Consider the following 23999-nt stretch of genomic DNA (forward strand, 5'->3'; position numbering starts at 1 on the left):
CTCAGTGCCAACTAGGTTTCAGACATACTAGAAAACTGAGGTGGGAAAAAGAATTGAGGGGACAGCACTGTGTCATAGCAAGTAAAGCCATCACATGCAACAATGGCATCCCATATGGGCACCAGTTCAAGTTCTGGTTGCTCCACTTCCAATCCAGCTCCCTGCTAATGCTAATGCACCTAGAAAGCAGTGGAAGATGGCCCAAGTGCTTAGGTCCCTGCCACCCACAAAGCTCCTGTCTTTGGCCTGGTATAGCCCCAGACATTTCAGCCATTTGGGGAGTGAACTAGCAAATGGAAGTGCTCGCTCTCTCGCTCTCTCTGTAACTCTGCCTTTCAAATAAATAAATCTTTAAAAAAAATACTGAGGAATGGAACAGAGCAAAGATACAATATGGACAACTGTTTTCTACATGTGCTACCTCATTTCTCATCTTTCTAGGCAACACTATTACACGAGTATTGCTCAATTTTCTCCAACACTGTACCCAAGAGTCTTGTGAAAGATTCTATAATCTACACAGAAATTACTTATTGTTGCATTTTCCATCAGAAGTCCTGTGGAGTTTTATAAATATAGGTGAGTAGGCTTTGAAAAACTAGCATTAATGGAACATTCTCCTTGAACATTTCTTTACCCTTCCCACAAACTATTATCATTTCTCAACTTTGACAACATACCATAAATTCTTTTTTTTTTTTTTATTTATTTTTTATTTTTTGACAGGCAGAGTGGACAGTGAGAGAGAGAGACAGAGAGAAAGGTCTTCCTTTGCCGTTGGTTCACCCTCCAATGGCTGCCGCGGCCGGCGCGCTGCGGCCGGCGCACCGCGCTGATCCGATGGCAGGAGCCAGGAGCCAGGTGCTTCTCCTGGTCTCCCATGGGGTGCAGGGCCCAAGCACCTGGGCCATCCTCCACTGCACTCCCTGGCCACAGCAGAGAGCTGGCCTGGAAGAGGGGCAACCGGGACAGAATCCGGCGCCCCGACCGGGACTAGAACCCGGTGTGCCGGCGCCGCTAGGCGGAGGATTAGCCTAGTGAGCCGCGGCGCCGGCCAACATACCATAAATTCTTAAAATATTTTAGACATTCTTTCTCTGCTTTTCTTCCACTGACATGATTCTTTCCTTTGCTTGTTTCATATAAATTAGGCAAAAGCAAGGTTGAAGAATGTTCACCTCAGTGTCCACAGTGTGGCATAGTGGCTTAAGCTGTCACCTGCATAACTGGCATCCCTTATGGGCACAGATTTGAGTACCAGCTACACTGCTTCTGGCCCAAGTGCTTGGGTCCCTGCACCCACATGGAAGACATGGATGGAGTTCTGGACTCCTGCCTTCAGCCTGGCATAGCCCTGGCAGTTGTGGTCCTCTGGGGGAGTGAACCAGCGGATGGAGAATGTGTGTGTGTGTGTGTGTGTCTCCTTCTCTCTATAACTACTTTTCAAATGAGTAAATACATCTTAAAATAAATGAATTGATAAATAAATGTTCATCTCGCTTTTGCCCGTAGTATGGATACCTCAAGGTCTAGACCCATGAATAGAGAATTTTCAAAATCGTTTTTATTTGTCACAAAAGACAAAAACAAACAGACTGAACTCACATCTGTTTCACTCCCCCGAATGCTTCCAATAGCTGTAACAGGATGAACCAAATTTTGTAGAGTAGAAGTTAAACTAACAAAGTGAAAAATAACATGCAATTCCTCAAAGAGTTAAACATAGAAATAGCATAAGACCCAGAAACTCAACTCCTAGGCATGTAGCCAAAAGAATGAAACCTACGTCCACGCAGGAAGTTGTACATGAATGCTTAGAGCAGCACTACTCATGACAGTCAAAAGGTGGGAACAACTCAAGTGTCCATCAAATGAATGAATAGATACGCAAACTGTGGTATACACATAAAGGAATTTTATACTGCCATAAAAAGAAATGAAGTACTAATAAATGCTATAACTTGGATGAACATTGAAAACATGATTTCGTCTACATGATATTTCTAGAAAAGGTAAATCCAGAGACAAAGAAAGCAGATTAGGTATTCCAATAGATTGGGGAGTGGGGTGGGGGAAGATGGATTGTGATTATTTTTTAATTATTAATTGCAGGATAGAAACAAGCAGCAGCACAAGTGACTTAGAAGAAAACCAGAGGGCAATTCTATCAAAAAAGTCAAAGAAATGTATTTCAAGGAGAAAGTAGCCAACAATGACAAATACAAACTTTTTAGAAACGGAGCCTAAATTCAGTGTACTAGGCTCAGTGAAAAGAAAACTGAGGCTGCACTGGGCATAAGCAATTTCACTGCAATGGTAATAAGGCTGGATCCATGTAAGCAGTGTGAGCTGATGAAAGAAGGTAAACTGGAAAAATACGAGCAGAAATTTTTTGACAGTAGAAGGAAAAGTATAGTAGTCACAGGTAAATAAAATTCAAACAAGTTTTTTTTAAATAGGAAAAGCTGAAAAATGTCTAAGTATCCTATCTGCATTTGAATATTAATCTAAATACCGTACAACTACATTAAAATCCAGATGGATCACAAATATAAAACCTAACAGAAAATACAGAATTTTTAAAAATATATATCTAATACTATATCTAATATATATATGTAATATAATATATAATGTGAATGGAGGTGGCTTTTTTTTTTTTTTTTTTTTTTTGACAGGCAGAGTGGACAGTGAGAGAGAGAGAGACAGAGAGAAAAGTCTTCCTTTGCCATTGGTTCACCCTCCAATGGCTGCCGCGGCCGGTGCACCGCGCTGACCCGAGGGAGGAGCCAGGTACTTATCCTGGTCTCCCATGGGGTACAGGGCCCAAGTACTTGGGCCATCCTCCACTGTACTCCCTGGCCACAGCAGAGAGCTGGCCTGGAAGAGGGGCAACCGGGACAGAATCCAGCGCCCCGACCGGGACTAGAACCTGGTGTGCCAGCGCCGCAAGGCGGAGGATTAGCCTAGTGAGCCGCAGCGCTGGCCCTGGAGGTGGCCTTTTTAAGCAGACAAAATTCAACAGTTCAATTACACTACACAAAATATTTTTAAATAGAGTACTGCAATAAAGTCTAAATGTAAGTGTCTAGAAGAAAGTATTTGCAACACAAAAGGTGAAAGTCTAAGATCCCCAACACAAATAGAGTTTCCTATCAATCAAAACATGTCAGGGAACATGCAAAGAGTACAAATAACTGAGAAGAAGGGATAAAAATAGCTAACATGAAAACCTCACCTATGGGCCAGCACTGTGGCGTAGCAGTAAGGCCACTGTTTGCAGTGCCAGCATCCCATATGGGTGCTGGTTCGCGTCCCGGCTGCTCCAATTCTGATCCAACTCTCTGGTATGGCCTGGGAAAGCAGAAGATGACCTGAGTCCTTGAGTCCCTACACCAATGAGGGAGATCTGAAAGAAGTACCTGGCTCCTGGCTTCAGATGGGCCCAGCTCTGACCATTGCAGCCATTTGGGGAATAAACCAGAGGATGGATGACCTCTCTCGCTCTCTCAAATAAATAATCTTTTTCTTTTCTTTCTTTTCTTTTCTCAGGCAGAGTTAGACAGAGAGAAATGTCTTCCTTTTTCCATTGGTTCACCCCCCAAGTGGCCGCTACGGCCAGCGTGTTCCGGCTGGCACGCTGTGCTGATCCGAAGCCAGGAGCCAGGTGGTTTCTCCTGGTCTCCTATGCAGGTGCAGGGCCCAAGGATATGGGTCATTCTCCACTGCCTTCCCAGGCCACAGCAGAGAGCTGGACTGGAAGAGGAGCGACCGGGACAGAATCCGGCGCCCTGACCGGGACTAGAACCCAGGGTGCTGGCGCTGCAGGCGGTGGATTAGCCTATTGAGCCACAGCTTCGGCCCTGAATTTGAATATGAATTTGTTGTAACTTTAAAATATGTATATTTTAAGTTCTGTTTTTAAAAAATGATCAGCCTAGCAACTTTAAACATCCCTTGTACCCAGAATAAGGTCTCCAAATATGAATTTACCATTAAAATGGACCATCACTCTTCAGAGAAGTAGCTGGCTCCAGGTCAAGGGCAAGAAATGCTCTTTTAAGCTCATTTCATATATACCAGATAAAAAGGAAGCTGACAAATAACACTATAACGACTTAAGAGCCAACTTAAAGAGGCTCCCACTGGCCAAATATGGGGCAATTTGAGTACCAATAAAGTTAATGAACTCAAAGAGTACACTTTCAAAAGTGTTTTTTGGTCCCCACAGCCTTGGAAGTTTGGTCACCAGAGCCTATGATAGGGTGAGGGTGTGGGAGCACCTCACAGTCCTACATGGGTGCCCACTCTCTTGCCAATCCATCAAACCAGACTCAAAGTCAGTGAGGAGCAAAAGATTTACTATTTGAAAGGCAGAGTAGCACAGAGTGAGGGAGAGACAGACACAAAGATCTTCCACTCACTGGTTTACTCCCTAAATGGCCGCACCAGCCAGAACTGGGCCAAGCTGAAGCCAGGAGCCTGGGACTCCATCTGAGTCTCCCACAGGCGTAGCAGGAACTCAAGAACTTGAGCCATTGTCTGCTGCTTCATAGGCACATTAGAGGAAGTGGAGGAACTAGGACACAGCTGGGAAAGCTTTCTGATGTGTGATAACAGGAATCCTAAGCAGCAAGCTTAAACAACTGTGCCATAATGGATGCTCCATGTTTTGGTTTGGTTTTTTATATTTATTTGACAGATAGAGTTAATGAGAGAGAGAGAGACAGAGAGAAAGGTCTTCCTTCCATTGGTTCACCCCCCAAATGGCCGCTACAGATGGAGCTACCATGATCCGAAGCCAGGAGCCAGGTGCCTCCTCCTGGTCTCCCATGTGGGTGCAGGGGCCCAAGCACATGGGCCATCCTCCACTGCACTCCTGGGCCACAGCAGAGAGCTGGACTGGAAGAGGAGCAACCGGGACAGAATCCGGCGCCCATGCCCCATGTATTTTTTAAATCCATGAGTTTATAACTGTTATATCAAAAACAAAGAAGTAAGGATAGGATGCTTAAAAAATAAAAAGCAAAAGAACCAAGATTTAGGGTTCCTTTTCTATACAAATTTTTTTTGCTATTTAATCAAACAGCAATTACCATTTGATCAAATGAAAGCACTCTATAGAAAAGCTTCAGAGGCTGGCTCTGTGGTGTATCAGGTAAAGCTACCTCCTTTAGTGCCAGCACCCCATATGGGCGCTGGTTCCAGTCCCGGCTGCTCCATTTCCAACTCAGTTCTCTGCTATGGTATGGGAAAGCAGTAGAAGATGGCCCAAGTCCCTAGGCCCCTGTACCCATGTGGGAGACCTGGAAGAAGCTCCTGGCTTCAGACAAACACAGCCACTGCGGCCAACTGGGGAGTGAACCGGAAGATGGAAGAAGATTCATATTCTCTCTCTCTCTCTCTCTGCCTCTCCTTCTCTCTGCGTGTAACTTTGACTTTCAAATAAATAAACAAATGTTTAAAAAGAAAAAGCTCCAGCTAAATTGAAAATACTTGCTATTTTTGTCATTTTAATATATAATTTTGCATTTTATATTCGCATTTAAGAAAGACAATCAGCCATTAAGTAACTCCTGACAAACAAGCCCTTATTTATGAAGGAGTCTTACCTCAAAAACCTGAATCTGTTCAGTCCTCTAGATTCAATTACCAATTTACAAAAAACAAGGACAGAGGAGCAGCCCCTGGTATTGCTAGGCCAGTTTGGATTCTTACGTCGCATATCAAAGTGCCTAGGTTTGATGCCCAGCTCTGCTCCTGGCTCCAGCTGTTGGGAGACCTGGATTGAGCTGCTGGCTGCTACCTTCAGTGCCAGCCAAGGTTGTTGCAGGCAGTTAGGGAGTGAACCAGCAGAAGCAAGCTTGGGAGCTTTCTGCCTCTCTATTACTTAAAAACAAAGAGAAGCCGGCGCCGCGGCTCACTAGGCTAATCCTCCGCCTTGCTGCGCCGGCACACCGGGTTCTAGTCCCGGTCGGGGCGCCGGATTCTGTCCCGGTTGCCCCTCTTCCACGCCAGCCCTCTGCTGTGGCCAGGGAGTGCAGTGGAGGATGGCCCAGGTGCTTGGGCCCTGCACCCCATGGGAGACCAGGAGAAGCACCTGGCTCCTGGCTCCTGCCATCGGATCAGCGCGGTGCGCGCCGGCCGCGGCGGCCATTGGAGAGTGAACCAACGGCAAAAGGAAGACCTTTCTCTCTCTCTCACTGTCCACTCTGCCTGTCAAAAAAAAAAAAAAAAAAAAAAAAAACACACACACACACACACAAAGAGAAACATATTTAAGGATCCCTGGGACACAATAGAAAAATCTCCTCTGCAGGAAATTCTAAAAGACAAGAACCTTCAGTAAGGGGGACAAAAATAGAGAACTGAATTCAAACATTACAAAAAATGTATGACATTGACAACACAAATGAAAATTTGAAGATGGACTAGATAGGAAGTAATACTCAAAAACACTCACTTTTGAAGGTGTGATGATGGTATTGGGTTGGGCTTTCTCTCGTGTTCAAATGTACTGAAATATTTACAGACAAAGGTACATGCTTCACCATTGTAAATTAGAGGGCAGAGACAGATGAAAGAGGGCTGTCATGAGGCTCAGTGAATATACAGATGCTCATAACACCAGTCTGTCTACTTGGGTTTTACTATATGTTTAACAAAGATCAAGCTGAATGTTCTTTTTTTGCGGGACTTGATTACAAATCTAGTTACCAAATTAACTGAGAAAATATCACTTCCGTTAATTAACTTTTAAGATTTATTTATTCATTTGAAAGAGAGACAAGAGATATTGACTGATGGATTGATTGATTCCATCTGCTCATTCACTCCCTAGATAGCCACACCAACCAGGACACAGGCAGGGCCAGGTCCGAGCCAGGAGCTTCAACCAGGATTCTCACGAGGGTGCCAGAAACCCAAACACTTGGGTCTTCTTCCTTTCCCAGGCCTCCCAGCAGGGAGCTGGATCAGAAGTAGAGCCAGGACAGGAATGGGCATTCATATGGAATACTGGCATTTCAGGAGGTAGTTTTATCCACTATGCCACAATGCTGGGTACCCCATTAATTAATTCTGCAAGATTTCAAGGTATGTTAATTTAATCATCACTACAGATTTCTGAGAAATTTAGAAGTCTGCTTAAAGTTGTTTTTTTTTTTTTTTTTTTAACTCTTTACACAATGCCATGGGCTAAAACTAGCTAGTTTCCTAATCAAAACCATAGGAATATGGAGCAAACAAGCAAAGCAGGTCAGAGATCCTATCTTGTGAAAATTTTCTCAGGATGTTCCAAAAGGATTTGTTCAGCAGAATTATAGATCACATCCTAAAGTAACAAAGGGGAACATTTTGCTACCTGAAGTATACTTCACCTTCCTTGTACTCTCTTCAAACACTTATCTAAATGTTAGTAAAGATTAAGTCCTAAGTATGTTTGTTGCTTGTGCTTAAATACAATAGCATCAGCATATATCTAAGCCAAGATTTGCTGCATTAGGAATACCTCAGGGCCGGCGCTGTGGCACAGCAGGTAAAACCGCAGCCTGCGGTGCCAGCATCCCATATGGGCACCGGTTAGAGATTCGGCTGCTCCACTTCTGATCCAGCTCTCTACTATGGCCTGGGATAGCAGTAGAAGATGGCCCAAGTCCTTGGGCCCCTGCACTCACGTGGGAGACCCGGAAGAAGCTCCTGGCTCTGGATCAGCACAGCACTGGCTGTTGTGGCCAAGTGGGGACTGAACCAGTGGATGGAAGACGTCTCTCGCTCTCTGTCTCTCCTTCTCTGTTTAACTCTTTCAAATAAATAAATAAATCTTAAAAAAAAAAAAAAAAGAAAGAAAGAAATGTCTCAAAGTACAAAATTGTCAGGCCCTTACACCACATTATACTTCCTTTGACCTTGTCTAGTTTTTTTATTTCCCCTGAAGATTTTATTATATATTTGAGAGGTAGAGTTACAGACAGTAAGAGGGAGAGAGAGAGAGAAAGGTCTTCCATCTGCTGGTTCATTCCCTAAATGGCCACAATGGCTGGTCCGAAGCCAGGAGCTTCTTCCGGGTCTCCCACGTGGGTGCAGGAGGCCCAAGCACTTGAGTCATCCTCTGCTGCTTTCCCAGGCCGTAGCAGAGAGCTGGATCGGAAGAGGAACAGCCAGGACTAGAACTGGTGCCCACATGGGATGCCAGCACTGCAGGCGGAGGATTAACCTACTGTGACACAGCACCAGCCCCTTGTCTAGTTTTTGGAAATAAATTTGATAAAAGACATGAATATGTGGGCCGGCGCCGCAGCTCAATAGGCTAATCCTCCACCTGCGGCACCGGCACCCCAGGCTCTAGTCCGGTTGGGGGCCGGTTCTGTCCCGGTTACTCCTCTTCCAGTCCAGCTCTCTGCTGTGGCCAGGGAGTGCAGTGGAGGATGGTCCAAGTCCTTGGGCCCTGCACCCCATGGGAGACCAGGAAAAGCACCTGGCTCCTGCCTTCGGATCAGCGCGGTGCACCGGCCGCAGCGTGCCGGCCGCGGCAGCCATTGGAGGGTGAACCAACAGCAAAGGAAGACCTTTCTCTCTCTCTCTCTCTCTCACTGTCCACTCTGCCTGTCAAAAAATAAAAAATAAAAATAAAATAAAAAGACTTACTTTATTTGAAAGGCAGAGTTCCAGAGAGAAAGAGAGATCTTCCATCTACCAGTCCACTCCGCAAAATGGCCACAACAGCCAGGCTGAAGCCAGGAGCCTGAGTCTATCCAGGACTCCCCAGGGACCCAAGTACTTGACCCATCTTCCACTGCTTTCCCAGACACATTAGCAGGGAGCTGGAGCAAAAGTAGAGTACCTGGGAACTGAACTGGCACTCTGGTATGGGATTGCTGGCATCACAGGTGGTAGCTTAACCTGTTGTGCCACAATGCCAGCCCCATTTTCACACTTCTAGATTCTGCTTCACATTAGAAAATTTTGATCATAATCTTTTTTATTTAATAAATATAAATTTCAAAAGTACAACTTTTGGATTATAGCAGTTCTTCCCCCCGTAACCACCCTCAAACTATCCCATCTCCTGCTCCCTCTCCCGATCATAATCGTGGGCATGAAGTGTGGTAATATGTCAGACAGCCCTATGCTTGAATCCCAATTCTCACTAGCCTGTCAACTTAAAACAATCACCTTTTCTCTTTTACTGAGTCTTATTCCCCTCACTAGTAAAGTGTGGTCAGATCCACAGTAGTATTGCAAAATAGAATATATGTCAAAGAACTGTCCTAGCTTAGGGTACACGAAATGCTAGCTGACCATTATCCTCCTTTAAAATGCTCATCAGACTACAGGATGTAAATGGAACACAGTGATATTGTTATCACCTCAAGAACAAGCCCACACCCTAAGCAGTTCTTCTGGGAAAGATGGCCCACCTCCAAACACCATGCCCAACTATTTGCCTCTGGCAGGAACTAACAAACCCCACACCTTTGCGCCCTGAGAGTGAGTGAAGGAGACCTTCCAGTTTTTCAAATGGGAATTACAGTTCTGGGGGAAGCGGCAGCATCAAAGCCTTACCACTGTCCACAGTCACAGTTGAGATCTCAAGAAGAAAGCCAACAGGAAAGAAGGAAGCCAAAATGAAGAACACACTAGAAAGCAACAAGAATAGGGATCTGTACAGGATTCTTGTTTCTTACACCCAGTACCACACCTGCTTTTCCAGAAATGTTTAAGTCAAGTTTCCTTTTCTTATCTAACTTATTTTAGTTCAATTCCTATCAGTTTCCAATGAAGAGTGCCGCCTTCTTTTTTTCTTTTTTTGAAGAGTGCCTTCTGGAAGTCATATTCCAGGGCTAGCGTACGGCGCCAGCATCCCACATGGGCACTTATCAGTTCAAGTTCCAGCTGCTCCTCTTCCAATCCAGCTCTCTGCTGTGTCCTGGGAAGACAGTGGAAGATGGTCCAAGTGCTTAGGTCCCTGCACTGGTGTGGAATAGCCAAAAGAGGCTCCTAGATTCAGGTTGGCTCAGCTCCAGCTGTTGTGGCCATTTGGGGAGTGAAGCAGTGGTTGGAAGACCATCCCACCTCTGCTTTTGTAACTCTGCTTTTCAAATAAATAAATAAATAAATCTTTGAAAAAAAAATATAATGTCTAGGGGAACAATCTTAGACTGGTGATCAGATAAGACTTCTCCAAAGCAACATTGGGAGTGAACTGGGAGATGGAAGACCTTTCTCTATATCTCTCTCCCATTCACTGTCTGTAACTCTACCTCTCAAATAAATAAATAAAATCTAAAAAAAAAAAAAAAAGTCATATTCCTAGGTTTAACTCCCAGTTGGTTTCTATTCAGTTTCCCTTCTAATCCTGTGTATCAGTTTCTCAACTATTCTGCCCTGAACCATATCACATTGTGGGTTAGGGGATGGGGTTGAAGGGGAGGCTACAAATGAGTATTAGGTGGCAGTGATAGACCTCCCCACTCACATTCCTGCATCCATGACCAAGATTCAAGTTTTAGTAACCTCCAAGTGAGGCTGACGTCTTCTCTAACTCCTTGTTGTCATCAATTACATAGATGCCCCCACACTCAAAATTCTCCTAACAGTGATAAGGTTCTTGAATCTCCATTGCCACTCCTACCAACACCTAGTAATAAATGTAAAAATCTAAGAAGACTTTAGGAAAACAATTTCAAAGAAATGACAGAAGCATGTCAGCTTTTGTTGAAGAAGTCTTGGGGGATCTAAAGGTAAGCTTTCAAAACCAAAAACAGTGTGAACAAATCACCAGCATAACTTTAAGAAGTCGCAGTTTAAATGAAAACCTAGTTATAGTTAAAAAGAGTAAAGTTAGGCCGGCGCCGCGGCTCACTAGGCTAATCCTCCGCCTAGCGGCGCCGGCACACCGGGTTCTAGTCCCGGTCGGGGCGCCGGATTCTGTCCCGGTTGCCCCTCTTCCACGCCAGCCCTCTGCTGTGGCCAGGGAGTGCAGTGGAGGATGGCCCAGGTGCTTGGGCCCTGCACCCCATGGGAGACCAGGAAAAGCACCTGGCTCCTGGCTCCTGCCATCGGATCAGCGCGGTGCGCCGGCCGCAGCGCGCCGGCCACGGCGGCCATTGGAGGGTGAACCAACGGCAAAGGAAGACCTTTCTCTCTGTCTCTCTCTCACTGTCCACTCTGTCTGTCAAAAAAAAAAAAAAAAAAAAAAAAAAAGAGTAAAGTTAATAGTGCCGGCATCCCATATGGGCACTGGTTCAAGTCCTGGCTGCTCCACTTCTGATCCAGCTCCCACTGTGGCCTGGGAGAGCAGTGGAGGATGGCCCAAATCCTTCGGCCCTGTCCAATCCAAAACCAGGAGCTGGGTATTTCCTCCCGGTCTCCCATACGGGTGCAGGGACCCAAGCACTTGGGCCATCATCTGCTGCCGTGCCGGGCCACAGCAGAAAGCTGGACTGGAATAGGAGCAACTGGAACTAGTACTCGGCACCCCAACCACTACTAGAACCAAGGGTGCCGGCGCCACAGGCACAGGATTAGCCAAGTGAGCCATGGAGCAGGCCCTAAATAAATCTTTAAAAAAGAACATGGTGGGGCTGGCGCTAAGGCATAGCGGGTAAAGCCGTTGCCTGCAGTGCCAGCATCCCATATGGGCACTGGTTCGAGATCTGGCTGTTCCACTTCCGATCCAGCTCTCTGCTATGGCATGGGAAGGCAGTGGAAGGTAGACCAAGTGCTTGGGCCCCTACACCTACTTGGGAGACTTGGAAGAAGTTTCAGATCAGTGCGGCTCCAGCAGTTGCAGCCATCTGGGGAGTGAACCAGTGGATGAAAGACCCCTCTCTCCCCCTCTCCCTCTCCCTCACTCTGCCTCTCTGAAACTCTGCCTTTCAAATAAATAAATAAATAAGAATATAAAAAGATCACAAGTAAAATAAATACATAAACCTTTCTGTAGTAACAAAATATGCAGACTGAAAACATACTCCAGCACCTGTGAAAACCAGCACAGAACAAACAACTAACATCTGCCAAATGAATGCTATGGGCATCCAGGAAGAGAAAAGAGCAAGCAAGACAGAGGTAGGGAAGAATCAGGTCCACCTCCGAGGCCTCTGCCATAGCAACACAGATACAGCTTCTTGAGTAACTACAGAAATCTGAGGAAGAGTGTGATACAAAAAAATGAGAGACCCAAGGAAGTGGTCAAAAATAGAACAGCAATAAGGACTCCCAAGTACTGTGAACTAAAGGATTTAAGTGTCACTTCTTGAAATAATTACTGGGAAATAACAGAAAATAAATAAATTTGTATTATAAACCCCCTGGTGAAAGGACAAAGGAGTTACTGATTCCATGTAAATACAAATAAACCTAAGCAATCACGAACGGTTGTAAACTGACAGAAATCTTGACAATGTAAAAATAGAATTCATACTTGGAGAAGAGAGAGAAAGGAGAGAAAGAAAGGGAGGCAGAGGGGCCAGTGTCGTGGCTCAGTATGTTAACTCTCCGCCTGGGTGCCAGTTTGAGTCCTGGCTGCTCCTCTTCCAGTCCAGCTCTCTGCTATGGTCTGGGAAAGCAGTAGAAGATGGCCCAAGTCCTTGGGCCCCTGCACCAGCATGGGAGACCAGGAAGAAGCACTTGGCTCCTGGCTTCGGATCGGCACAGCCCTGGCCATTGTGGCCATTTGGGGAATGAACCAACGGAAGGAAGACCTTTCTCTCTGTCCCTCTCACTATAATGCTACCTCTCAAATAAATAAAATCTTAAAAAAAAAATAAAAGAAAGAAAGAAATCCATGTACAGTGGAAAAAAAAGTTTGAAATCTATTCCTAGTTGCATATTCCCTCACTCTAGACATTAATAAATCAACAGATTGGGCTGGAGTTGTGGCACAGCAGGTTAAACCCATGGGAGACCTGGATGGAGTTCTGGGCTCCAGGCTTTGACCTAACCCAGCCGAGGCTACTGTGGTCATTTGGAGGCCGGACCCCTAAAATCATACATAGAAAGTTGAATTAAAACTCAAAAAAAAAAAAAAAAAAGGGAAAGAGGCAAGGCATTGAGGTATTGACCATCTAGATGGAGAAAGTAGGTCTTAAGGCATTCTAGGGCAAAAGATGGATCCAAAGCCAACTGAAAAATCTCTATTTCTTATGCTAACTAGTGGTGTGGTTTAACCTCATTTCAATGGCTTTAAAAGGATAGAAGACAACAATTTCACAAAAAAAAAGATGAAGATTAGGAAAACACACACACTGGCCCCTTCCTATCCATGTCCTCCTCTTCCTCTCCCTCCACAAACACGAAGCTTCACAACCAGGAACTGTGGAGGACATAAGGCCAAATGTACTATAATATTTTACAACATCCAAATTCTCATAATTTATTTACATCAGCTACCATATTATGCAAATTGGAGACACTAGTATGCTGTAGACTATCACAGTATCAAAGCAATATAAATTCTGCCAACTCTGCTCCATTATAAAGTTCCAATTTAACAATCATGAATAAATTCCATACAAAATATCATAATAATGCAAGAAATTGTCTTCTTACTAAATCTTTTGCTGTGTCTATTTCCAAATTTTAAAAAAATGTTTATTAGGGAGATGGTGTGAAGGAGAAGAGAAAAAGAGAGATTTTCCATCTGATGGTTCACTCCCCAAATGCCTGTAACAGATGAGGCTAGGCCAGGCTGAGGCCAAAGGCTGGAGCTCTAGCCAGGTCTCTCATAGGTAGCCAGGACTCAACTACTTGAGCTATCATCTGTTTTACCAGGAACACTAGCAGGAAGCCAGGTTGAACTGGCACTTGGATATTAGATGCAGTTGTGCCAAGTGGTGGCTTAACCTACTGAGTCACAACATCCACTCATATTTTTTAAAAAGCTATGTATTAGGCTGACATTATGGTAAAGCAGGGTAAGCTGCCAATTGCAACGTCAGCATCCCAGAGGGCTGCTATGCTTTAAAAGCAATCTCTTTTGCTTCATCAATTATATATAAATTTATATATGAAAATAACCATTAAAAGATAGACTATTGCTTTCTAGTAGCTATTATCTATCACATTTTCCTAGAGTTGTAACTTAGGGTTCTTGAGTCATTCATTTAGCAGACAAACAGGCAGAAAGTTCCCATCCACTGGTTCACTCCTCAAATGCACTCTCAATAGCCAGGACTGAACTGGACTGAAATCAGGAGCAAGGAAATCAATCCAGATTTCTCACACAGGTAGCAGGAACCCAGCAACTTGAGTCATCACTGCCAAACCTATCCCTAGGGTAGCAATACTGGAACATGTTTCTCTAATTCAAATCTCTATTTGTATCTGCTTTTGCTTCTTATAATTGCACTAACAAAAGAAAAGAACTCTGCTGCCTGATCAGAACTGGTGCTCAGGCAATATAACCTCTCCTGACAGGCAGAATGTCCCTGCTAAAGTACTTGGGAAAGCAGTGGAAGATGGCCCAAGTGCTTGGGCTCCTGTGGGAGACCTGAAGAAGCTCCCGGCTCCTGGCTTTGGATTGGCTCAGCTCCAGCCATTGTAGTCATTTGGGGAGTGAGCCAGCAGATGGAAGACCTCTCTATCTCTACCTCTCTCTGTTTAACTCTGCCTTTACGTGCTTAAAAACAAAAACAGAGGGCCATCTTACACTTGCATAAGAAAAAGTGTCAGACTATTACTCCTTTTATATAGAAAAATTGATTAAGCTGAAGCCTTTGTTAGTGTACTCTGAAAACCCCACACACAATGTACTCTACCAAATTTTCTTATACTATGAAATTCACAAAGAATTGCCTGATGTAAAGGAAATTCCATTTTTGAATGAGAAGCCATGTTACTACCATTCAAATATCCATAGTGGACCAAGCATTTGGCACAGAGGTTAAAATATTGCTGAGGGTGCCTGAATCCCATATTGGAGTATCTGGTTCAAGTCTTGCTCCACTTCTGATCCAGCTTTCTGCTAATGCATAAGATGTTTCAAGTGTTTGGGCCCCTGTACCTACGTAGGAGAAGCTGCAGGCTCCTGGCTTCAGATCAGCCCAGTTCTGGCCATTGTGGCCATTGGGAGAATGAACCAGCAGTGGAAGTGGAAGATGGACCTCTTCTCACCCTACCCCCACCCCCTACCTCTGCCTATCCAATAAATAAATCTTTTTTTTTTTTTTTTTAAATCTACCTAGGGGCTGGCGTTGTGGCAAGGTGGGCCATCTTCTGCTCCTTTCCCAGGTGCATTAGCAGGGAGCTGGATTGGAAGTGGAGCAGCCAGGACTCAAACCTAAGCCCATATGGGATGCTGGCGCTGCAGGTGGTGGCTTTACCCAAAACGCCACAGTGCCCACTCCAATACTATTATTTTTAATTGGCAAGCTGAAGTATTGAAGCATAGGGTCTCATGTCTACCACTTAGTTTCAAATGGCCCAACTGAACTGGAGCAGGAAGAAGAGAAGACTAAGAGACAGCTTCAAACTCCAGTTTGAAAAATTTTACTGGGCTAGAAAAGCTCATTCAGAATAACTTAAATTCCCCCAAACCCCCCCAAAAAGAAATCTGACAGTTTTTAGAAACCGATTCTGAAATTAAAGGATGCCCACATAATGTACTTATATGCCTAACAGTGTTTATACTAAGGCTTTTATTCTACTTTAGAAATTTAAAATTTAAATTTAGAAACCTAAGAGGGAAAGTATACTAGAATCAACTTATCTCTACATTTTTCATTAGTGTGAACAAGGGGCCGGTGCTGTTGTGGTGCGGATAAAGCCACCTCCCGTGCTGGCATCCCATATGGGCATCGGTTCAATTGCCAGCTGCTCCTCCTCTCATCCAGCTCTCCCCTATGGCCTGGGAAAGCAGTAGAAGATAGCCAAAATCCTTGGGCCCCTGCACCCACTCAGGAGACGCGAAGAAGCTCCTGGTTTCCGATCAGCGCAGCTCCGGCTGTTGCAGACAATTGGGGAGTGAACTATTAGATAGAAGACCACCCCCCCAGCAGATGGAAGACACCCCCCTCCACCTCTCCTTCACTCTCTGTGCAACACTGAGTTTCAAACAAATTAATTAAAAAAAAAATTTAATGGAAACAAAACAGGAAATTGTCTTCCAATTGAGTAAATAAATTATGATCTCAGTAACACGTGAACTACTAAGCATCAAAGTTTTTCAAACTGAAGGCAAAACTCTGCAGTGGATCATGAAAACAATTTGGTAAGTTGTCACCAAGTAACTCTTCCTTCAGAGGAACAAGTTACACTAGAAAACATCAAACTCTACGAAAGTACTGTGGTCATGAAAACATATATAGAGAATGGGGAGAGGAGACCACAATATGAAATGTGAGATGTCCAGGTAAAATGTCTGAAAAGAATCAGTTAAAAAAAAAAAAAAAGAAAAGAAAAGAAAAACCTGTACTTTTTTGATAGTGACAATGATCAACATATTAAGGCTGTTGGCATTTTTGCATGATTGCAAAGTAGTTGAAAAGGTAAGAAAAAATCTTGGAGATCTTGGAGAATAAAACACAACATAAACTGCTCTTACTATTTCTTATTGCTAGAGACTATAAATATAAATTATATTTTAGCATTTTCTGGAAAATTTTTAAAATTTTATTTTATTTATCTGACAGGCAGAGAGAGAGGCAAACAGAGAGCTCCTATTTGTTGGTTCACCCCTCTCAATGTCCACGACTGGGTCAGGCAAAATCAGAAGCAAGGAACTCAATTAGGTTGCCCATGTGAGTGACAGGAACCCAGTTACTTGGTGCCATCACACTGCCTCCCAGGGTCTGCATTAGCAGAAAGCTGGATTCAAGAGCTGGAGCCAGGTATGAATCCAGGCACTCTGTTATGGGATGGAGATGTCTTAACCACTAGGCCTTTTATTACTTTACATATCCCCTAATATTTTTATTATCACAAAACAAAGTTGTATCTATGGCAAGAGTGGCACTAAGTTTATTTTCACCTTATACTCATATATTCTTTCCCTTCCCAATTTCCCAATTTTCTGAAACAATCATCCAGGTTCACAACTTGTCACCTTTAACCATTCCCTTCATCTATTACCAGTCCATTCTATGAAAAGATCTAGCTCCTAACGTTTCTTCCCTCCAAAATGTCTTTAGTATTCCTCAACTTTTGGCATTGCGATATTGTCAACCCAATCACTCTAGGTTTAACCTTAAAATTAAACTATCCCAAATGCCTTCCACTGATATTGATGGTTGCATTCTGAATTTAATGTGAGGAATTTCTTTTAAGGATATTATTCAAACAGCACCACCTTTCTTATGAGGGCAGGCACTAAGGAAAAATAATTTTCTGATTTCAGTAATACTTCAGGCTTCTTCAGAAAATAGTTCATTTTTCATCCTTTTTAAAATTTATTTATTTGAGAGGTAGAGTTATAAAGAGAGAGGAAGAGACAGAGAAAGGTCTTCCATCTGCTGGCTCACTCCCCAAATCACTGCAACAGCTGGAGCTGGGACGATTTGAAGCCATGAGCCAGGAGTTTCCTTAAGGCACTCCATGCAGGTGCAGGGGCCCAAGCACTCGGGCCATCCCCCACTGCTTTCCCAGGCCATAGCAGAGAGCTGCATTGGAAAAGGAGCAGCCAGGACTAGAACCAGTGCCATATGAGATGCTAACGCTGCAGGTGGAGACTTAGCCCACTATGCCACAGCACTGGGCCCCTGTATTTTATCTCATTTACTCCAAAAATTTTGTCACTGATCAAATCCACCTCTACATACTGGCTACAAGAAAATTTAAAAGCGAACTGACACCAGTAGTCAGTACCCAGATTTGGTATATATTTTAATATAATTTTTATTAATTTATTTTCATTTTATTTGAAAGGCAGAGAGACAGAGAAAAGAGAGAGGCATACGAAGAGAAATCTTTGATCTACTGGTTCACTCCCAAAATGCCTATAATACCTGGGGCTGGTCCAGGTCAAAGCCAAAAGCCTGAAAACCAAACAGGGTCTCCCATGAGAGCCATCACCTGCTGCTTCCCATGGTGTCCATTAGCAGGGAGCTGGAATTGGAAATGGAGCCAGGCATTCCAATATGGGATGCTGGCAGTCCAAGCAGCTGTGTCAAACTCCCAACCCACCTTAAGTTATTCTAGTGAACACTGTATGTCTCTACCCACATTTTCCCCTTTTGTTCTCACTTTTAATTTATATCAACTTGTTGGAATTTATTGATTTACCAAATATTTATTGAAGCAGGCCTTTAGCCTCGTGGTTGACAGCTATATTCCAAGTCAGAGTACCTGTGTTGGATTCCTGGGTCTGGTTCATGACTACAGTTTCAGTGCAGACCCTGGGAAGCAGCAGTGATGGCTCAATTCGTTGAATTTTTGTCACTTTACTGAGAGACCTGGATTTCATTCCTGGAACCCAGCTTGGCCTCAGGCTGGCCCAGCCATTGCAGGTATTTGGAGAGAGTGGAGCAGTGGAGGGCAATTCTCTCTGTCTGCCTTTCCTTCTAGGCACTGGGGATATGACAATGAAGAAATCAGTTTCTGCTCTCTAAGACTGTTCATTTTGGTAGAGGAAGACAAACACATATACCTGGGGTTGGCCTGTGGTGCAGCGGTTTAAAGCCCTGGCCTGAAGCACCAGCATCCCATATGGGCGCCGGTTCTAGTCCCGGCTGCTCCTCTTCCGATCCAGCTCTCTGCTATGGCCTGGGATAGCAGTAGAGGATGGCCCAAGTCCTTGGGTTCCTGCACCCACGTGGGAGACCCGGAAGAAGCTCCTGACTTCGGATTGGCGCAGCTCCAGCAGTTGCGGCCAATTGAGGAGTGAACCAGCGGATAGAAGACCTCTCTTTCTCTCTCTCTCTCTCTGCCTCTCCTCTCTCTGTGTAACTCTGATTTTCAAATAAACAAATAAATCTTAAAAAAAAAAAAAAACCACATACCAAGCAGTAACAATTTCTATGAAGAAAAATAAAGCAGGATAAGGAGAATGAGGAAAGTGCTACTGGTGAGTTGGTAGTTTTGAAAACCTGCAAGTGGAAGTGAATGTGACCATTAACATTTTCCACAAACGCTCATAAACCACTATAAACCACTTTTAGAAAAGAGGAAGCCAGCGCTGTGGCATAGCATGTAAAGCCGCCACCTAGTAATGCCGGCATCCCTTGTGGGCACCGGTTTGAGTCCCAGCTGCTCCATTTCTGATCCAGCTCCCGGCTAATGTGCCTGGGAAAATAGTGGAAGATGGCCCAAGTCCTTGAGTCCCTGCACCCACACGGGAGACTCAGAAGAAGCTCCTGGCTCCTGGCTTCTGATCGGTGCAGCTGCAGCAATTCGGGGAGTGAACCAGTGGATGAAAGACTTCTTTTTCTGCCTCTCCGTAACTCTGCCTTTCAAATAAATACATAAATCTTTAAAAAAGAATACATCCTCAGCTGATGCACTCCATTCTCCCGGCCCTCAGCTTTGGTGACAGGTCTGGTTTTCTCCTCTGAACTCCACTTTTCAGTGCTTGAATTGATCACTTTCTTCCACCTGCCCTCCAAACACTGCCTTCCAAGAAGATCTTGCCATTTGCTCTGTTTGCTCAACAATCTTTCTCCCAGCACTTAGACACACCCAAGGCTTCAAATTCTACCTTTTATAGAAGATGACTTCCAAATTTACCTCCAATGAGCTTCAGAAAGCTTTCCCAATCATGGACCTCTCTAAACTCACCCTTCTTCCTAAACCTGTTTTTCCACTTGATTTTATTTTAATTATTTCATTTCAATCTCAAAACCTGGCAATCATTACATACTGCTCATCTCTCTGGTTACTTACATCCAACTAGCCTTTAAATGTCACCACTTCTAATATCTTCCCCCATGATCCAATCTACAGACTGCCAGTAGATTAATCTTTCTTAGACATAGCTTTGGTCACTAACCCAGCCCACTGTGATCTGGCTTCAAAACAAGCCCTTCCATCTTTATTTCTTACTACATATAGCCTCCCTACCCCTGAACACATTGAGTGGTACTCACACAACTGCAAAACCACACCTAAACCATATAGTGTCCCTTTTACTCATACTAATCTCCCATACTAAAATACCTAATTTATACTTCAACCTAGCCCTTACTTTTTTTTTTTCCAAGATTTACTTATTTATTTATTTGAAAGTCAGAGTTACACAGATAGAAGAGAGGCAGAGAGAGAGAGAGAGAGGTCTTCCATTCGCTGGCTCACTTCCCAGCTGGCTGCAATGGCCAAAGCTGCACCGATCCGAAGCCAGGAGCCAGGAGCTTCTTCCCGGTCTCCCATGTGGGTGCAGGGGCCCAAGGACTTAGGCCATCCTCTACTGCTTTCCCAGGCCATAGCAGAGAGCTGGATGGGAAGTGGAGCAACCGGGTCTTGAACCAGTGCCTATATGGGATGCTGGTGCTTCAGGCCAGGGTGTTAACCCACTGCACCACAGCACCAGCTCTAGCCCTTACTTTTGATTGCTAAAAATCAACCAAATATTTAAAAGTCCAGGTTTAAACATCAGATCCTGCTAAAAACAAACAAAAAACAAAGGCAGGCACTGTGTCGTAGCAGGTCAAGTGCTGCCTGCAGCAACGGTATCCCATATGGGTGCCAGTTTGAGTCCCAGCTACTCTACTTCTGATTCAGCTCCCTGCTAATGTGCCTGGAAAAGCAGTAGGAGATGGTCCAAATATTTGGACCCCTGCCACTCACATGGGAGACCTAGATGAAGCTCCTGGCTTTGGCCTTGCCCACCACTGGCCGTTGTGGCCATTTCAGGAAGTAAACAGTGGATGGAAGACCTCGCTCTCTGCCACTGCCTTTCAAATGAATAAATAAATCTTTAAAAAAAAAACTTTCCAAGTCAGAAATATGCATTATCTTGTATCTCTTGAATTCGAAACCTATATTATAGAATTTTCCACATCTGGCTATATAAACTAATTTTTTTGTCCTTATAACTTTCATCTATAAGATACTGAAGAGGAGTCAGTTCCTTCAGGGGAAAGAGGGATACTAAAATTCACCTGTTCCTATATGCATGAACCCTACATATACATACTATACTTATTTTAAGTAAGAATCATGCTAAATATATTAATTCAAAGCATTTGTTGACTCATAGAAGAACTATTAGTAATTAGAAGTTTACAAAAATGTTTAAATTTAGGCTATGCAGGGAGTGGGTATTTAGCTAGCAGTTACAATGTCATGTCCCACGTCAGAATGCCCAGGTTCAATTCCCAGATCCACCTGCTGACTCCAGTTTTCCGCCAGTGAAGACTGTGGGAGGTGCTAGCGGTATCTCAAGTAATTGGGTTCCTGCAACCCAATGATTGAGTTACAGCTTCCTAGCACCAGTCTCAGCCAGGCCCAGCCATGAGGACATTCTTTCTCTTTTTCATTCTTTTTCTCTCTGCCTCTCAAAAAATAGTAATAAAAATAATCTAGGCTATTGAACTGATGCACAATCACACTTGATTGTAATTATGAAGGTTTGGGTATTGATTAGGAATAATTAGAACAACTGACTCTGGGTTTCAAAATAGCCTCAAGTCTTAGGACACAGCTTTAATAGGCACTACTTTGCAGCTACTTTACTCTTACTCTCATTTTCCCCCAATCCTGGGAAAAACAGATTATAGACTTAAATTCTAACTAACTGGTCTCGGAAACAAGTATTTACAGACATAGACATTCAATGTTTCTACTCTAGTTACAGCACGAGCCTCCAGGATGTCCAGACCTCCCGTTTCCCATGTCCTAAGACTCCAACCTGTAGCTAACTATAACACATTCACCAACAGTACTCTTTCTAGTGTATCAAGAATAATACAGGGGCGGTTGCTGTGGCATAGTGAGCTACGCCTCCGCCTGCAGTACAAACATCCCAAAATGAGGGCACCGGTAAGGTAAAAGCCCCGGCTGCTCCTCTTCCAATCCAGCTGTCTGCAATGGTCTGGGAAAGCAGTGGAAGAGAGCCCAAGTGCTTGGGCCCCTGCACCCAGGTGGGAGACCCAGAAGAAGCTCCTGTCTCCTGGCTTTGGATTGGCCCAGCTCTTGTCTTTGTGGCCATTTGGGGAGTGAACCAATGGATGGAAGACCTCTCTCTCTCTGCCTCTGTCTGTTAACTCTACCTCTCAGATAAGTACATAAAATGTTTAAAGGGCGGGGAGAGGGTGCCGTGGCTCACTTGCCTAATCCTCTGCCTGCAGCGCCAGCATCCCAGGTTATAGTCCCAGTCGGGGTGCCAAATTCTGTCCCGGTTGCTCCTCTTCCAGTCCAGCTCTCTGCTGTGGCCCAGGAGTGCAGTGGATGATGGTCCAAGTACTTGGGCACTGCACCCCATGGGAGACCAGGAGGAAGCACTGGGCTCCTGGCTTCAGATCAGCGCATTGCGCCAACCATAGCAGCCATTGGGGGGGGGGGGGGGGGGGCGGGAACCAGGGGTAACCAATGGAAAAGGAAGACCTTTCTCTCTGTCTTGCTCTCTCACTAACTGCCTGTCAAAAAGAAGAAGATGGTTCCATTCTCTCACACTTCAGCTGACTTAATCATCCATGCTCTGGTTCAGTGTTTCAAAACTTCAAGTAACTATTTCTTCACTTGGGTAGTAGTCATATGGTATTTGTTTTGTAAGGACTCTTTAAACTGTATATATTTTACACTGCATGTACTATACATATTCTTTTTTATTTTATTATTTTTTTTTATTTGACAGGTAGAGTTATAGACAGCAAGAAAGGTCTTCCTTTCGTTGGTTCACTCCAAAATGGCTGCCATGGCCAGTGCACTGCACCGAACCGAAGCCAGGAGCCGGGTGCTTCCTCCCGGTCTCCCACACGGGCGCAGGGACCCAAGCACTTGGGTCATCCTCCGCTGCCCTCCCGGGCCACAGCAGAGAGTTGGACTGGAAGAGGAGCAATCAGGACTAGAACATGGGGTGGAGGTGCCACAGGCGGAGGATTAGCCAAGTGAGCCACGGCGCCTGCCAAAAATTTAATTATTTGAGAGATAGCATAACAGACAGTGAAAGGAAAAGAGAGAGAAAGGTCTTCCTTCTGCTGGTTCACTCCCCAATTGGCCGTAATGGCCAGAGCTGCACTAATCCGAAGCCAGGAGCCAGGAGTTTCCTCTGGGTCTCCCACCTGGGAACAAGGCCCCAAGGACTTGGCCATCTTCCACTGCTCTCCCAGGCCATAGCAGACAGGTGGCTCATAAGTGGAGCAGCCAGGTCTTGAACCAGCACCCATGAGATGCTGACGCTTCAGGCCAGGGCATTAACCTGCTGCGCCACAGCGCCGCACCCACATAGGCTGATTTTCAAGAAGAGTGACCAATCATTCAATGGGGAGAGGATACTTTCTCAAAAAAACAATGCTGTGAAAACTGGATATTCACAAGCAAAAGAATGAAGCTAGAATCTTAAACTAGCTCCAAAATTAAACTCAAAATGGATCAAAGACCTAAACCTAAAAGCAAAACTATAAAACTCTTAGAAAAAAACGTGGCAGAGGGGTGGGGGTGGGGTGGGGCCACCTTTACGACATTGGATTCAGCATGTCCTTACACCATGTCCAAAACACAGGCAACAACGTGGAACAGCACATAAATGGAAGCCAGGCATCCTCCCAACTCCGTGTGCAGCAGATCCTACCCTCAAGCCTTTGATGCAGCCCACACCCAAGCCAGCACCACTAATACTAACTATGAACTAGAGATTCTCATGGCACATACTCAGCAGCAGTGCCGCTGCAGTACCGGCATCCCATATGGGCACCGGTTCGAGTCCTGGCTGCTCCTCTTCCGATCCGGCTCTCTGCTATGGCCTGGGAAGGCAGTGGAAGATGGCCCCAAGTCCTTGGGCCCTGCACCCGCACGGGAGACCAGAAGCACCTGGCTCCTGCCTTCAGATCAGTGCAGTGTGCTGGCCACAGTGGCCATTGGGGGGTGAACCAACGGAAAAGGCAGACCTTTCTCTCTGTCTCTCTCTC

General features: G+C 44.7%; 1 protein-coding gene across 7 annotated transcripts in view; it reads right to left on the bottom strand.

Annotated features, from left to right (window-relative positions):
* The window catches only part of UBE2G1 (ubiquitin conjugating enzyme E2 G1), a 106336-nt gene that overhangs the window by 30575 nt on the left and 51762 nt on the right, over nucleotides 1-23999 (bottom strand). The window contains exon 5 of one of the 7 annotated variants that reach the window (XM_070061252.1): nucleotides 1606-1678. The exons of the other annotated variants lie outside the window; for them this stretch is intronic. The gene's annotated coding sequence lies outside the window, so the exon portion shown is untranslated. The remainder of the gene's footprint in view (nucleotides 1-1605; nucleotides 1679-23999) is intronic. 7 annotated transcript variants of the gene reach the window in all.

This window comes from Oryctolagus cuniculus, chromosome 17, assembly GCF_964237555.1.
Source record: "Oryctolagus cuniculus chromosome 17, mOryCun1.1, whole genome shotgun sequence".
Lineage (NCBI taxonomy): Eukaryota > Metazoa > Chordata > Mammalia > Lagomorpha > Leporidae > Oryctolagus > Oryctolagus cuniculus.